Genomic DNA, 14749 nt, shown 5'->3' on the forward strand with positions numbered 1-14749 from the left:
AGGTCCACAGAGAAAAGGTGGCATTGGAGTGGGAAAAGTGGACATGGTGGCTGATGGGTATCGGGAATGGCAGGAAGAGATGAGATGTGGAGGCGCCTTTGGGACTTAGAGTTGCCCTGGATGGTGCAATCACCAGACATTGTAAATCCTCCCAGGGCCCACTGGATGGAATGTGGGAGAGTATGGGCCATGATGTGGACCATTGACCATGAGGTGCAGAGATGCCCAGAGATGTACTTACCAAATGCAATGGATGTGTCATGATGATGGGAGTGAGTGTTGCTGGCGGGGAATGGTGGGGTGGGGGTGGTGGAGTTGAATGGGACCTCATATTTTTTTTAATGTAATATTTTTACAAAATCAATAAAAAAAAAAAAGAAATATCTACCAGCTAAATGAGAAAAAGGTCCACTGTTGTTATAATAAAAGTCAAATTTTATGTTATATGTGTATATATGTTACTATGATAAAAATAACTAAATGATTAAATAATTAAATTAATAAAACAAAAGCAGAAAATCTAAAAAAAAAAGATAAGTTCATGTGTATTTCACCATAAGCAAACGTTGAAAGAAAGGAAATGCATATAGACATCAATAAGATAAAAATTGAATTGTCCAAAAAATAAACTGTACAGGGGCCAATTTAGATTGGGTCTAGGAATTCTAATTGTTCTGTGTATATTGGGTGATAGGTATATATTGGAATAATTTGATGTTTAAAGAAGTGCTTTGTTTTTTCTCTCTAAAGAAGGAGTAAAGAACATGAGGGCTGGGGAGACATGTCTGGGAAGAAAAACAAGGTCAGGGAAAATGTATATGACGTGATGTGAAGAAGAACACACATCAAGACCTAAGCTATGTTATGCAGGATTATGCCAAATCCTTCCTATACACACACACACACACATTCAATACCTGACAGAAAAACTCTTGATTCATAGATAGGTCGGAAGAAGCAAAAATTTTTACAAGCCTAATTAGTACAAATTTTGGTACTGTATATTTTATATATCATTTGATTTATATTGCAAGCCTCATTTTAGCCTAGATGACAGAAATTTAATTTCAGGTATTTTAGCTTGCCCACTGCTTTTCCCAGGGTCATGGCTCAATTCTTAGGATGTCAGGTATGGGAGAAAACAGAGGGAAATAATTATATCCAGATGGCATTTATGCTTTAAAATTTTGTGGACATTGGTTTTATTGCCTAGGATGTAATTAATATTACTAAAGATCCCATGTGTATTTGAGAAGAATGTGGATAGGCCAATTGTTGAATTCAGAATTCCATAAATTAATTGTCTAAATATTTGCTAATTTTTGACTGCTACGTTTATGTAAGAAGCAGGTGTGCTGAAATCTCTAATTTCTGACAATAGTTTTGTCAGGTTTTTCCTGATACATATAATTTTGTTTTCTACATGCTGAAACTCTTTTATTAGGTATCTAGATTTTTATAACTATTCTTTCTCCTTAGTTGACAGGGAATGTCACCACATGATGATCAAAGTTTCTATCTCCAAAAGTGATCTTTTTATGACTTAAAGTTCATTTTGTCTGGTATTAATATAGCTTTAGATGCTTTCTTTACATTATTTACCAGACATAATTATCTGATTTTTTTCCTATTTTCTAAAAAAACTTTTCTTATGTGTTAGGTGGGTCTCTTGTGAACAATACTGAAAAGATCATAGCGTTGTTTCCAAAAAATCCAATTCAATTTCTGTCTCTTTGTTGGTAAACTTAGTTCCTCTATACATATTATGGTAATAAATAAATAAGAATTTTTCTTACATTTCGTTTTTTATCTCAGTTTGGACAGATTTTGCTTCCCTTTACTCCCTTATTGTTTTTCTAACAACTGATCTTTATAGTTTTCCCCTAAGAAGTCAGGAAGTTTAGTGGGTTTTCACTTCCCTGCTCTTGCTCTGTGTTTTGTCCAATATACTGATATTACCTATTAATAGAATTTTACTTCTTCGTTATATGGTTATTCTTCCTCTTTTCTTTAGACCTAATTTTATTATTTTTAACTTTTCTAACTTATTTGATCATGCTTAGCCCCCACTTGGCTTGCAACACCTGGATTTGTTTCTTTTCTTATTTGAGTACTTCCTCTAAAAATGAGCCCCTGTATTCAAACCTTCGGAAGTCTCAAATGCTTTAAAACAAATGTATTATATCCTACAAAAAATGAAAATTTAGCCTCACACAGAATTTTAGGTTCCAATTATTTTACTTTATATACAATATCTTAACTGAAATCCTGGGAACCTAGTAGATCCTGGAATTTAAAATTATTCTAATTTTAGAAAATCATGTATGTGCTTATACATTATTTATGTAAAATACTCAGTTAGAACTGGGCCAACACCTGGCAATTTAAACACAATATTTCTGTAACAGTAATTTCACACTAAATGATATGAATAATGACTATAAAAAGCTTCACATCAGTTCATTTAGGGTTTGGCAGCTGTAGCAGTTAGATATGGTTATGAATTCCAAAAATAGATTTTGGATTATGTTTGTAATCTGGTCTGTACCTTGGTGTGATTAAGTTATGATTAGGGCTCTGATTGGGCCATGTCATTAGGGCATTGAGTCCCCACCCACCAAGATAAAAGACATGGCAAAGGACAGAGTTTAGGACTCTTAATGTTGGAGTTTTGATGTTGGAGTTTGATGGTGAAGTCTTAAGCTGGAGCCCTGGCAAGTAAGCACTCAGAGCAAAGAGAAGCAAACCCCAGGAAGAGAGTAACCCTGAATCCAGAGAGAAGCAAGACCCTGGTAGAGATGAACCCAGGAAGCCTGAACACTCACAGATGTTGGCAGCCATCTTTCTCCAAGACTTGAAAATAGACTTTGGTGAGGGAAGTACCTTACGCTTTATGACCTGGTGTCTGTAAGCTTCTACTCCAAATAAATACCCTTTATAAAAATCAACGAGTTTCTGGTATTTTGCATCAGCACCCCTTTTCTGCCAGATAAGTTTTGATTGATAACATTTTTTTTTAAAAGTTTGTAGAGACTTTGGGGTTTTGGCATTATGAGTAGTAATTTACATACCTTGCCTTACAATATTAGCCCATTGCCCAGAATTTCTCTGTTTGTCTGGGTCTGGTTCCTTGTTACATGATCTGGTCTTTCTCTCTGGAAGCTTGTTGTTATCTCCTTAATTCCATTATAGTGTATTTAAGTGCAGTTTGGCACACTTCATTGCATTTTGATCTGAAGCCAATTATCTTTCTTTAATTTAACTATATATTTTAATTATATCTTTTATTCAAATATATTCCCCTGCCTTTTATATTTTTCTTTTCTAACAGTATTACTACAATCTGGATGGTGGCCATCTACACTTCTTATCTTTCAAGCTTTCTTTTGCACTTTCAGCTACTTCTGCTTCTCAGCTTTATTCTGAAAGAGTTATTCATGCTGATCTTAAATAATAAATATATGAGTCTAACTAATAACTATATGAATCTAACTAATAACTATATGAGTCTTGTCCATTCCATAATTTATCCCAAATATTGGATTCTTTATTTTTACTGCTATATTTTAATTACTGAATATTTCCACTGGGTTGCTTTTGATTTCTTATTTTTCATTTGCTGATTAAGACTATTTGGTGTGCTTATTTTAAAATTATGGTCCATGTACTATAACAGTCTGGTTCAAATAGTGTATGCTGTCAAGTTTTCAAGGTATTTTTATTTTTGAGGGTTTTTTAAAGATATTTTTACTCATGGGAGATCAATTAGCATATATTGTAACCTCATATCCCTGTGGAGGTATAAATTACTCTGCCTTATAAACTCTTTTAGAGGGAGAGGATAAAAACAAAATCTGAACTGGGGTCAGTGAGATGAGAATCCTCTTTTTTTCTTTTACATTACAAATTGATTTATTTAAAGCAGTTATTGAAAAATACAACAAGGGAAGCGGATTTGACTCAATGGATAGAGCATCTGCCTACCAAGGTTCAAACCCAGGGCCTCCTGGCCCATGTGGTTAGCTGGCCCACGCACAGTGCTGATGCGTGCAAGGAGTGCCCTGCCACGCAGGGGTGTCCGCCACATAGGGGAGCCCCACGAGCAAAGGAGTGTGCCCCATAAGGAGAGCCGCCCCACAAGGAAAAAAAAAAGTGCAGCCTGCCCAGGAATGGTGCCGCACACATGGAGAGCTGACACAGCAAAATGATGCAGCAAAAAGAGACACAGATTCCCAGTGCTGCTGATAAGAATATAAACGGACACAGAAGAACACACAGGGAATGGACACAGAGAGTAGACAATGGACAGTGGGGTGGGGCTAGAAATAAATTTTTAAAAATAAATAAATAAAATAAAAATACAACAAAATAGAGATTATCTTTAGAATTATTAATGTTTTGTTAAACATCAGGTAGGATTTGAGGGTTACAATGCTATTGGGTTGGGGAGCACCTGACTAGTTGTAAGGCTTCAGATACAATGTAGTTGATTACATATTAATTCGGCCATTACATTCTGGGGATAGTAGTTGGGGGATCAGTAATTTATCGGCAGGCGGCTCCTACACAAATCAGATTCATCTAGACTGGGCATCCTCCTTTAAAAAAAAAGGAGCCCTAGGGCAGAGAGCCCATATACCATAAACTATGACCTCTGGCTTGTCTGGTGTGGAGAGATTAACTGTGGTTCCGTCCAAATCCTCTAAGAGAATTATCTCTAGCAGAAGTAATCCTTCCAGGATGCTAATGCATCAGCATCAGGGCTACAGAAGACAGGGGTGGAAGAGTGAGTTGCAGCTCCTTTTATCAGCTGTTTGTCCCAGTCTGTCTTTTGCTTTTCCCTGATTTAACCCTTGTGGGCACCTGCAGTTGGACCTCTGAAGCCTATATCTGTGGGAAATGGAAAGCAAAGATTGTCCAAAGGCAACATGAGGAATAAGCAAGAGTAGAATTTAAATAACTTTTCCTTAATCCATTTTCTAAATGAAGTCCCAGCTGCCCTCTGCCTCAGGCTGTACTTCCCACCCCCACTCCACCCCTACCAGTTTACTACAAACTTTGCTATAGCTAGGGATTTCTGAATGATTTTTCCTTGTTTGGTTACACCTAAAAATCTATACTTCTCTCTAAAGGGTCTTCAGTTTTACTGGGGGATTAGAGATAGCAGCCTGTACCTGATTGCCATTTTGGCACAAGTGGCCACAGATGGAGCCCTTGTCCAGTCATTGCCACCTCAAGCCTGCAGTCTCTTCTATTCAGTGACATATATGGACATTTCAGACAACTCTGCTTTTCCCACGCACACTGGCTTAGAAGGGACTATGTTCATTTCTAAGTCTTTCTAAGTCTTTATCTCCCTAAACATATACACAGCAATTTTAGCAGTTTTTTCTTTCTTTCTTTTTATTTTCCCTTATCACTTAAATGGATAGAGGATATACTTAAATTCATAATATTACTCTAATTTTCCTTAAAGTGACTTTGTGACAATATTATTCTCATCCATTCTCTAGGTTTTATGTTGAATAATGAACTTGATTTTCCTGAGAAAATCAGATGGGGGGTGACCAGGTGAAAAACATCAATCAGCTTGGCCAGTTCAGGCTTCTGCACTAAAAGATTTCTCCTGGCCCTTAGGAATAAAAAGCACAGAAAGGTTTTTAATGACTCTCTTGGGAGTTCTTTTATTTCTCTATCATGTTGGTGGCTCAAAATAGCCATTGTTTGGCCACAAGATTTCACAAAAAGTACACACATTTCTTTTTTGGGGGGAGGCGTGGGTTGGGTTTTTTTCACTTTTTTATTTTTTAAAAAATACTTCGATTACATAAATGTTACAGAGAATATATAGGGAATTCCCATATGCCCCGCCCCTACACCACCTACATTTTCCCACATTAGCAACATCTTTCATCAGTGTGGTACATTCATTGCAATTAATAAACACATATCGGAGCATTGCCACTAAGCATGGATTATGGTTTACATTGTAGTTTACACTCTCTCCCTTTTGACTCTAAGTTATGGCCAGATATATAATGGCCTATATCTGTCATTGTAATGTCATTCAGGATGATTCCTAAGTCCTGAAAATGTCCCCTATTCCACCTCTTTTTCCCTATTCCTAATCTCAGAACATCCTTCGGTCATTGCCTCCACAACAATGTTATTTCTTCCATTGCTAGAATCACAATAAATCTATGGTAGAATGCTAGTAAGTTTATTTTAGGCCATAGTTTGTTCCCAATCCTGAGGATTCTGGGATGGTGATGCCCACTCCACCATTAATGGTGGGGGGGGCCTTTGATACCATACATCCGATTGATGGGACCCTCTTGCTTGCAGTTGTAGTTACTCTTGGTTCCTCAGTGTGTTGTTTGTTGATCAAATCCTCCCTGCTAGTTGTCCTGGGTAAGTCCATTGAACTGGAGAGTAGGTGTTGCAACTTTGTTGAGATTCAGGGCTCAGCTGGCACATGGACAGCCCAAAGATATAAGTCTTTGAATGCATATCTACCAATTCTAGTACTAATTATAGATTGAAATAGAAGGACAGAAGTGTCATATGTAGGGATAGCACTGGTGAGCCTAACTTTGTCACACTGGGGAGCATAAATACCAGATTAGAGCCCACTGGCAAGGGGCCAGATTCCTGAGCTATCTGCCCTGTGTCTGGATGTCTGGATGTCTCCATATCCTTGAGGAGCTTCGCTATTTGTGGTGTTTGTGGTAGTATCCACTTTGACTATCAATGAGATCCTGTTGGGATGTGCTTAAGCACTACCTCTGGGATGGCCTCCTGACTCACTTTGAAGTCTCTTAGCCACACAAACTCATTTGTCTTTAGCTTTTCCCCTTCTTGGTCAAGGTCTTTTTTTCTTCTTTTTTGCTGATGCACTGCTTGTTGGTACTTGGTAGCAATCCCTCAGTGCCAGGGAGACTCATCCCCAGGAGTCATGTCCCATGCTGGGGGGAAGTTTTAACTTTTATATGCTGAGTTCGCCTTAGAGAGAGGCCACATTTGAACAACAAGGAGGTTCCCACTAGGTAACTCTTAGGCACCCTACAACACTAGGCTAAGTTTCAATTTCAAGAGCAAAGGCTCATAAGCAAAGTCATTAATATCACAGGTCCTTCATTGGACCATTCTCCTTCACAAGTCATCATCCCTGTACTTGGGGCATTCTTCTCGTTCCATTATAGAATGTGGCAGAGCTCTCCAGGTGGAATTTGATATTCTTTTGGTTCTTGTGGGAATCTCCACCCACCATGACAAAGCCACATGAACATTTGAACACATTTATATGCCTTATATGTATGTCCAGGTGAAATTCCTCCCATGTATCCCCCCTCACTGACATCCCACACCAATGATCCTCCCCTGCCATAGTTGTAACCCTTCTGTGATCTAAAACCTCTTCAAAAATGAAACCAATAGAGGACTGCCGGAGACAAGATACTGCAGGTAGGTGGAGGATGGAGGCTGCAATGTCCAGGGCTGTGCATGAGAAGATAGCTCTGTAGGTTCCCCCGCTGGGTGGAGGCCAGGGTGACTGGGCCATGGTGGGAGTCTCTCTTCACTGGTCTCCCTGAGGTGCACTCCCTGAAGTCCCGGGGAGCCATCGCCCATGGAGCTGAGCAAACAAGCTCTGCACCACCGTGAGGGAGCCCAAACCTGGTACGATCTCAGGCCCCGGGCTGGTGGCCATGCGGCTGGTCACAGATTCTCTTATTGGTCCAGCAGCCGCAGGTGCAAAGGGAACAGCAGGGCCTTCTGTTACTGCCATCTTGACTCCTAGGTGACAAGAATGAGGAGACAGGGACCAGCAGCAGAGGCTCCTCTATACCCCTCAAAGAACAAAATTAAAAAGTACAACCAAATGTATTTATCAAACATTGTTTTTGAATGGTGAAAATAGTAACAATAAGATTTGTGCTCTAGAAGAGTGGAGCTTACACAAAATATATTTATGTCAACCTGGCTACTTTTCTAGTATGCTCATTGGTTCTTGGAAAGAATCCAGCATGAATATTGTTGAACAGGAGATTCCTGACCAGAATATTGATATAGAAGCATTGCCAGTTGCATTTGGTTCACAGTATAGAGATGACATCTTAATAAAGCCCAGTCAAGTTATCGCCATTTTGGCAGCAGGTTGTATGCTGCAGTTGGATGGTTTAATACAGCAGTATGGTGAGACAATGAAGGAAAACTGTATGTGACTGTTATACATCTGCAGGGACCTATGGATTAGATTCTGTAAAGAAACAGTGCCTTGAATGGCTTCTAAAAAATTAAATGACTCACCAGAATGTTGAACTTTTTAAATAACTCAGTATAAATGTCATGAAATAGCTCATCATTTCATCAAACTTATTTGTGATGCAAGTGGAAATGGATGTATACACAGCTTTTAAAAAGTGATGTTCCTTCAACTTGTGCCTTCTTGAAATGGATCTTTAAAACAGCTTTTGACTGAAACAGATGTGCGGTTTTCTAAGTGGAGAAAACATTTTAAAGGTATGACCTTCCTTGAAACTGAGCAAGGAAAACCATTTGTGTCAGTATTCAGACATTTAAGGTTACAGTATATTACCAGCAATCTGGCATCTGCAGCTATTGAGGAAGATTCTCTAGTACTTTCAGAATGGCTATCTTCTGTGTATAAGCAGCAATGGCTTGCTATGCTCCAGGCAGAACAAGACAGTGAGGTGGGGTCTAAAGAAATCAATAAAGAAGAACTAGAAGGACATAAAACGAGGTGTGATGGAAAGCTTGCCAAAGATGGTGAACACTGCTGTCAGTGGAGAGGTTTTAACTTCAGTTTTGACCTACTTGTAACTTATATCAATCGATACATCATTTTCAAACACAATACACTGAATCAGCCATGTAGCAGATCTGTCAGTTTACAACCTCCAAGGAGCATGGCTTTTAGATTACGTTTGGTGTCTTTTGATAGTAGTGGGAAACTAATATGTAGTAGAACAACTGCATATCAAATACTTACACTTGAGAAGAATTAGCATTCTTTCAGAGGCTCCTCCAACCACTCTTGGAACTCTTTAGCAACTGAAAACTGACTACCATACATGGGACAAGTGGTGATGAACTCAGACAGCAGGCTTCTGATCGTCCCTTTATGTATCTGTTGCAACTTTCTGAATATATGGTCAGAGAAGAGAACTGAAAATAATTTTCATCCAGAAAATCCAAAAAACTAAGGATCTCATCAGTTGGAAATAGTAGCACTTTGAATACTTTTGGGGCCAGCTTTAATTAAATGGCCCTAGATAATCACATCTAAGGTGACTAACAATGACAAAAGTCTTATGAACTACAGCAGATAATGCAGATTATTCTGATCTTCATATTTCTATGCATATATGATAAAAAATTTGAAAGCCAAGAAAACGTCTGTCAAGCCATATGTGTTTTTTTTTGTTTTTTTAAAAGATTTATTTATTTCTCTCCCCTCCCCCCTCCCCCTGCCCCATTTGTCTGTTCTCTGTGTCTATTTGCTGCATGTTTTTCTTTGTCCGCTTCTGTTGTTGTCAGCGGCCCGGGAATCTGTGTTTCTTTTGGTTGCGGCATCTTGTTGTGCCAGCTCTCCGTGTGTGCGGCGCCATTCCTGGGCAGGCTGAACTTTCTTTGGTGCTGGGCGGGTCTCCCTACGGGGCGCGCTCCTTGCGCATGGGGCTCCTTGACGCAGGCGACACCCCTGTGTGGCACAGCACTCCTTGCATGCATCAGCACTGCACATGGGCCAGCTCCACACTGGCCAAGGAGGTCCAGGGTTTGAACCGTGGACCTCCCATGTGGTAGACGGACTCCCTAACCACTGGGCCAAGTCTGCTGCTATCAAGCCATTTATTATAAATATGTCGACTCATGCTTTTGATTTAACTTCAATAGAAAATTGCTATATGTAAATTCCACTTTTCTCTGCAACCAAATGCAAGATTAATTTTTAGCTTAAACTCTGACCATATCTTATATTCGTTAGAACCTCAGTTATCCATCCGTAAATTTGGATAAACTGAGGACCTTTTGTTTTAATTTAAACATTTTTATACTATTTCATTTTGCCTTTTCTTTAGCTTTCCTAGGATTTAACAAGAAAAAGTCAGCTTCAGAACTTCAAATGAACTTGAATGGGGGAAAATCAGTTTGATTTTAAGGGGCTCTTCTTTTGCCTTACCTGATCTTTTTTGGCATTCTGTACAACTTTGTTATTAGGTTGTGAATTATTTATGTACCAGATATTACACTTTAAGCATTTTCATATTCTCTAATCTTTCTAATTATTCGTGTTCAAATTTTAGTTGGGAATCTTATTTTCTACTTAACTTCAGGACTTTATAACCTCTGAATTGAGTGCCTTTGAGTTCATAGGCTAATTAATAGAAATTTCATAGTAAATGTAAATAAGGTCAGAGGATCTAATACAGCATCAATGTAAAAATAGAACTTATTTTTGTTAAAAGTGAGATATATACTTGTCATGATTTATATATGCTAGCTTCTTGTGTTTACTGCTATTTTGAAAACAGTCATGCTTATTTTCTTTCCAGTTAGACTAAGTACTTTTTGGGGTTAATGTATATTTTAGTGTGTTAGAAGGAATCATTTTTATATATCTGTACATATAATAAATACCCATGTGGAAAAAAAATGAAGCCAATAATATTGTCACAATTAATAAGAAAATGAAATAATAGTGACAGTTTTATACATAAGAAGTAAAATAAAGAAAAAAATTAATAAAAAGTTAAAATAAAATAATTTTTTTTAAAAATTAGGATATCAAAAAATAATTTAAATGTATTTAAAGAAAAAAAACTTTTTTTTAACATTTTACCTTTCATTACTGTAAGACTGTTGTCCTGTATGTACAGTGATATTTTCTTCTATTTATTCCCCCAGTGTCTTACTTTTTTTTTTGTTTTCCATTTTTTCTTCAAAGAAGTTTTAGGTCACAGCAGAGTCATGTACAGAATACAGGGGATTTCCACATACCCAACATCCTCTCCCTTTGCCCTTTCCCTCATCAAGAACATTTTATGTATGGATAGTACATTTGTTACAATTGGTGCACAAATATTGAAACATAGCTACAAACCATCATCAATGGTTCACATTATGGTTTACATTTTGGACCACATACTTTTATAAAATCTGATAAAATTTAACATAACCTGTATCCATCATTGCGAATCATGCAGAACACTTCCATCACCCCCAAAATGTCCCCTGTTCCATTTATTTTATTCCTCCCTCTCCCTCCCCTTTGGGCCCACAGTGGCCACCAGGCTTCACTTCATGATGGACAAGATTCATAGTAATTTGCATCTTCACTGAGGGCTTGACACACTGGCCTGTCCTCCCCTATTAGGCACCACTGATGCTCTCAAGTGACTCCCGTCCCTCTGCTTGAGAACATAGTGGGCTTCCCTAGAATGGGAGTCCAACACTTCCCATTCATTATACAGGTCTCTAGCCACTAATCCAACACACTATGCCAAAATGATCACTCACTCGCTCCCTAGAAGCCTGACCCAGATGTGCCCTGGCCTGAATGCCTCCCATGCAACACCCTAAACCAGTAACTCTTCCTTGTCATATTGCCAAACGAGCATTCCCTACATTGTAATTTCAACCACCTACAAGCCAATCCCCAGTGTTCACCTGCTCCCTCCCCCAACCCTTCCCCCAGTTCCATGAATCATCCAAGCCACCCTCCCCACTCTATACCCCTGTCAAACCTGCACCACCCAAGCTAATATTATCACTGTACCCCTGCCATGTCCCTTCACTGCACAACTACATACTTCTACATTGTCATAGATTTCACCTCTATGGACGTTGGCTTACAACCTTCTTTGACCTTTCTATTTCCTATCAACCTATCTTCCGGGCTCTAGCTTTGAGCATCTGCTCAGTTTGCTTAATTTATATCAGTGAGGTCATGTAATATTTGTACTTTAATACCTGGCTTGCTTCACTCACCATAAAGTCCTCAAGTTTCATCCCTGTTAATTCACTGTGTTAGTACTGTACTCCTTCTGACAGCTGAATAATATTCCATTGTATGTATGTACCACATTTTGTTTATCCATTTATCTGTTAATGGGCATTTGGATAGATTCTAACTTTTGGCAATAGTGAATAATGCCGCTATGAACATTGGTGTTCATACATCTGTTCATGTTCCTTGTTTTCAATTCTGCTGGGTATATACCCAGCAGTGAAATTGCTGGATCATATGGCAGATCTATAGTTAGTTTTTGAGGAACCACCAAACTGTCCTTCACAATGTCTGCACCATTCTACATTTCCACCAGCAGTGGGTGAGTGTTCCCATTCTTCTGTATCCTGTCCAACACTTGTAGTCCTTTATTTTTTCAATAGCCACCAGTCTAATGGATGTAAGATGGTATCTCATTGTAGTTTTGATTTTCATTTCCCTAATAGCTAATGATGTTGACCATCCTTTCATGTGCTTTTTAGCCATTGGTATTTCTTCTTTGGAAAAGTGTCTATTCTAGTCGCTTGTCCATTCTTTAAATGGGTTGTTTGTCTTTTTATTTTCTAGGAGTAGAATTTATATATGATACATAATAGGCTCCTACCAGATATATGGTTACCAAATATTTTCTCCTATTGAATAGGCTGCTTTTTCACTTTCTTGGCAAACTCCTTTGAGGTGCAAAGGTTTTTAATTTTGAGGAAGTCCCATTTGTCTATTTTTTTGTCACTACTCATGCTTTGGGTGTGAAGTTCATGAAATCATTTACTATTATATGGTCCTGTAGTATTTCTCTACATTATCTTCCAAGGTCTTTACGGTCTTGGCTTTTATATTTAGATCTTTGATCCATCTTGAGTTAGTTTTTGTATAAGGTGTGAGATGGTATTCCTCTCTCAATCTTTTGAATATGGATATCCAGTTCTTCAAGCACCATTTGTTAAAGAGGCCATTCTCTCCCAGTTGAGAGGGCTTTGTGGCCTTGTCAAATATCAGTTGGTTGTATATGTGAAGTCTGTATCAGAACTCTCAATTCAGTTCCATTGGTAAGTATGTCTACATTTGTGCCAGTACCATGTTTTGACCACTGTAGCTTTATAGTATGTTTTAAAGTCAGGTGGTATGATTCTTCCTATTTTATTTGTCTTTTTCAATATGTCTTTAGCTATTCAGGGCCTTCCAAATAAATTTCATAGTTTTTCCAATTTAATAAAAAGTGCTGTGTTGATTTTTATTGGGATTCTGTTAAATCTGTATATCCATTTGGGTAGGTTAGACATCTTAATATATGCTTAGTCTTCCTGTCCATGAACAGGGAATATTCTTCCATTTATTTAAGTCTTCTTTGATTTTCTTTAACACTGTTGTATAGTTTTCTACATATTAGTCATTTACATTTTTAGTTAAATTAATTCCTAGGTATTTGGTTCCTTTAGTTGCTATTATAAATGGCATTTTTTTTCTGATTTCTTCCTCAAATAGTTCATTATTGGTGTATAGAAATGCTACTGATTTTTGAGCATTGATCTTATAACCTGTGACTTTACTGAAATCATTTATTGTAGATTTTTCAGGGCTTTGTATGTATAGAATCATGTTGTCTGCAAATAGTGAAGTTTTTACTTCTTCCTTTTCAACTTGGATGCCTTTTATATCTTTTTCTTGTCTAAGTGCTCAGGCAAGTTCTTCTAACACAATATTAAATAGGAAGAGTGATAGTGGGCATCCTTGTCTAGTTCCTGATCTTAGAGGGAAAGCTTTAAGGATTTCACCATGGTATATGATGTTTGTTATGGTTTATTTCATATATACCCTTTATCTTGTTGAGGACATTTTCTTCTATCCCTATCTTTTGTAGTGTTTTTATCAGGAAACAGTGTTGTATTTCACTGCAAGTTTTTTCTGCATCTAGCATCTATAGAGATGATTATGTGATTTTTTTTTCAATATGTTTATTTGGTGTATAACATTGACTGATTTTCTTATATTGAACCATCTTTGCATACCAGGGATGAAGCCCACTTGGTCATGGTATATAATTCATTTGATGTGTTGTTGAATATGATTAGCAAGTATTTTGTTGAGGATTTTAGTATTTAGGTTCATTAGGGAGATTTGTCTATAGTTTTCCCATTCTTGTGGTATCTTTGTTTGGCTTTGGGACTAGGCTGATGTTGGCATCATAGAATGAGTTAGATAATGTTCTTTCCAGTTCTATTTTTGGAAGAGTTTAAGCAAGATTGGTGTTAGTTCTGTCTTGGATGTTTGTTTGAATTCACCTGTGATGTCTTCTGGTCCTGAGGTCTTCTTAGTTGGAAGAGTTTTGATGACTGATTCTATCTCACTACTACTGACTGGTCTGTTGAGTTCATCAATTTCTTCTTTCATCAACATAGGCTGCTTCTGTGTTTCTAGGAATTTGTCCATTTCCTCTAAATCATCCTTCTCATTGGCATATAATTTTTCAAAGTATTATAATACTCTATTTCTGTGGGGTCAGTGGTGATATCTCCTTCCTCATTTCTTAAAAATTGTATTTGGGGAAACAGACTTGGCCCAGTGGTTAGGGTGTCCGTCTACCACATGGGAAGTCCGCGGTTCAAACCCCGGGCCTCCTTGACCCGTGTAGAGCTGGCCCATGCACAGTGCTGATGCGCGCAAGGAGTGCTGTGCCACGCAGGGGTGTCACCCACGTAGGGGAGCCCCACGCACCAGGAGTGC

General features: G+C 38.1%; 1 pseudogene; it reads left to right on the plus strand.

Annotated features, from left to right (window-relative positions):
- Positions 1–7627: 7627 nt before the first annotated feature.
- LOC101439686 (germ cell-less protein-like 1 pseudogene) lies at positions 7628–9224 on the plus strand (annotated as a pseudogene).
- Positions 9225–14749: the final 5525 nt, after the last annotated feature.

This window comes from Dasypus novemcinctus, chromosome 13, assembly GCF_030445035.2.
Source record: "Dasypus novemcinctus isolate mDasNov1 chromosome 13, mDasNov1.1.hap2, whole genome shotgun sequence".
Taxonomy (NCBI): domain Eukaryota; kingdom Metazoa; phylum Chordata; class Mammalia; order Cingulata; family Dasypodidae; genus Dasypus; species Dasypus novemcinctus.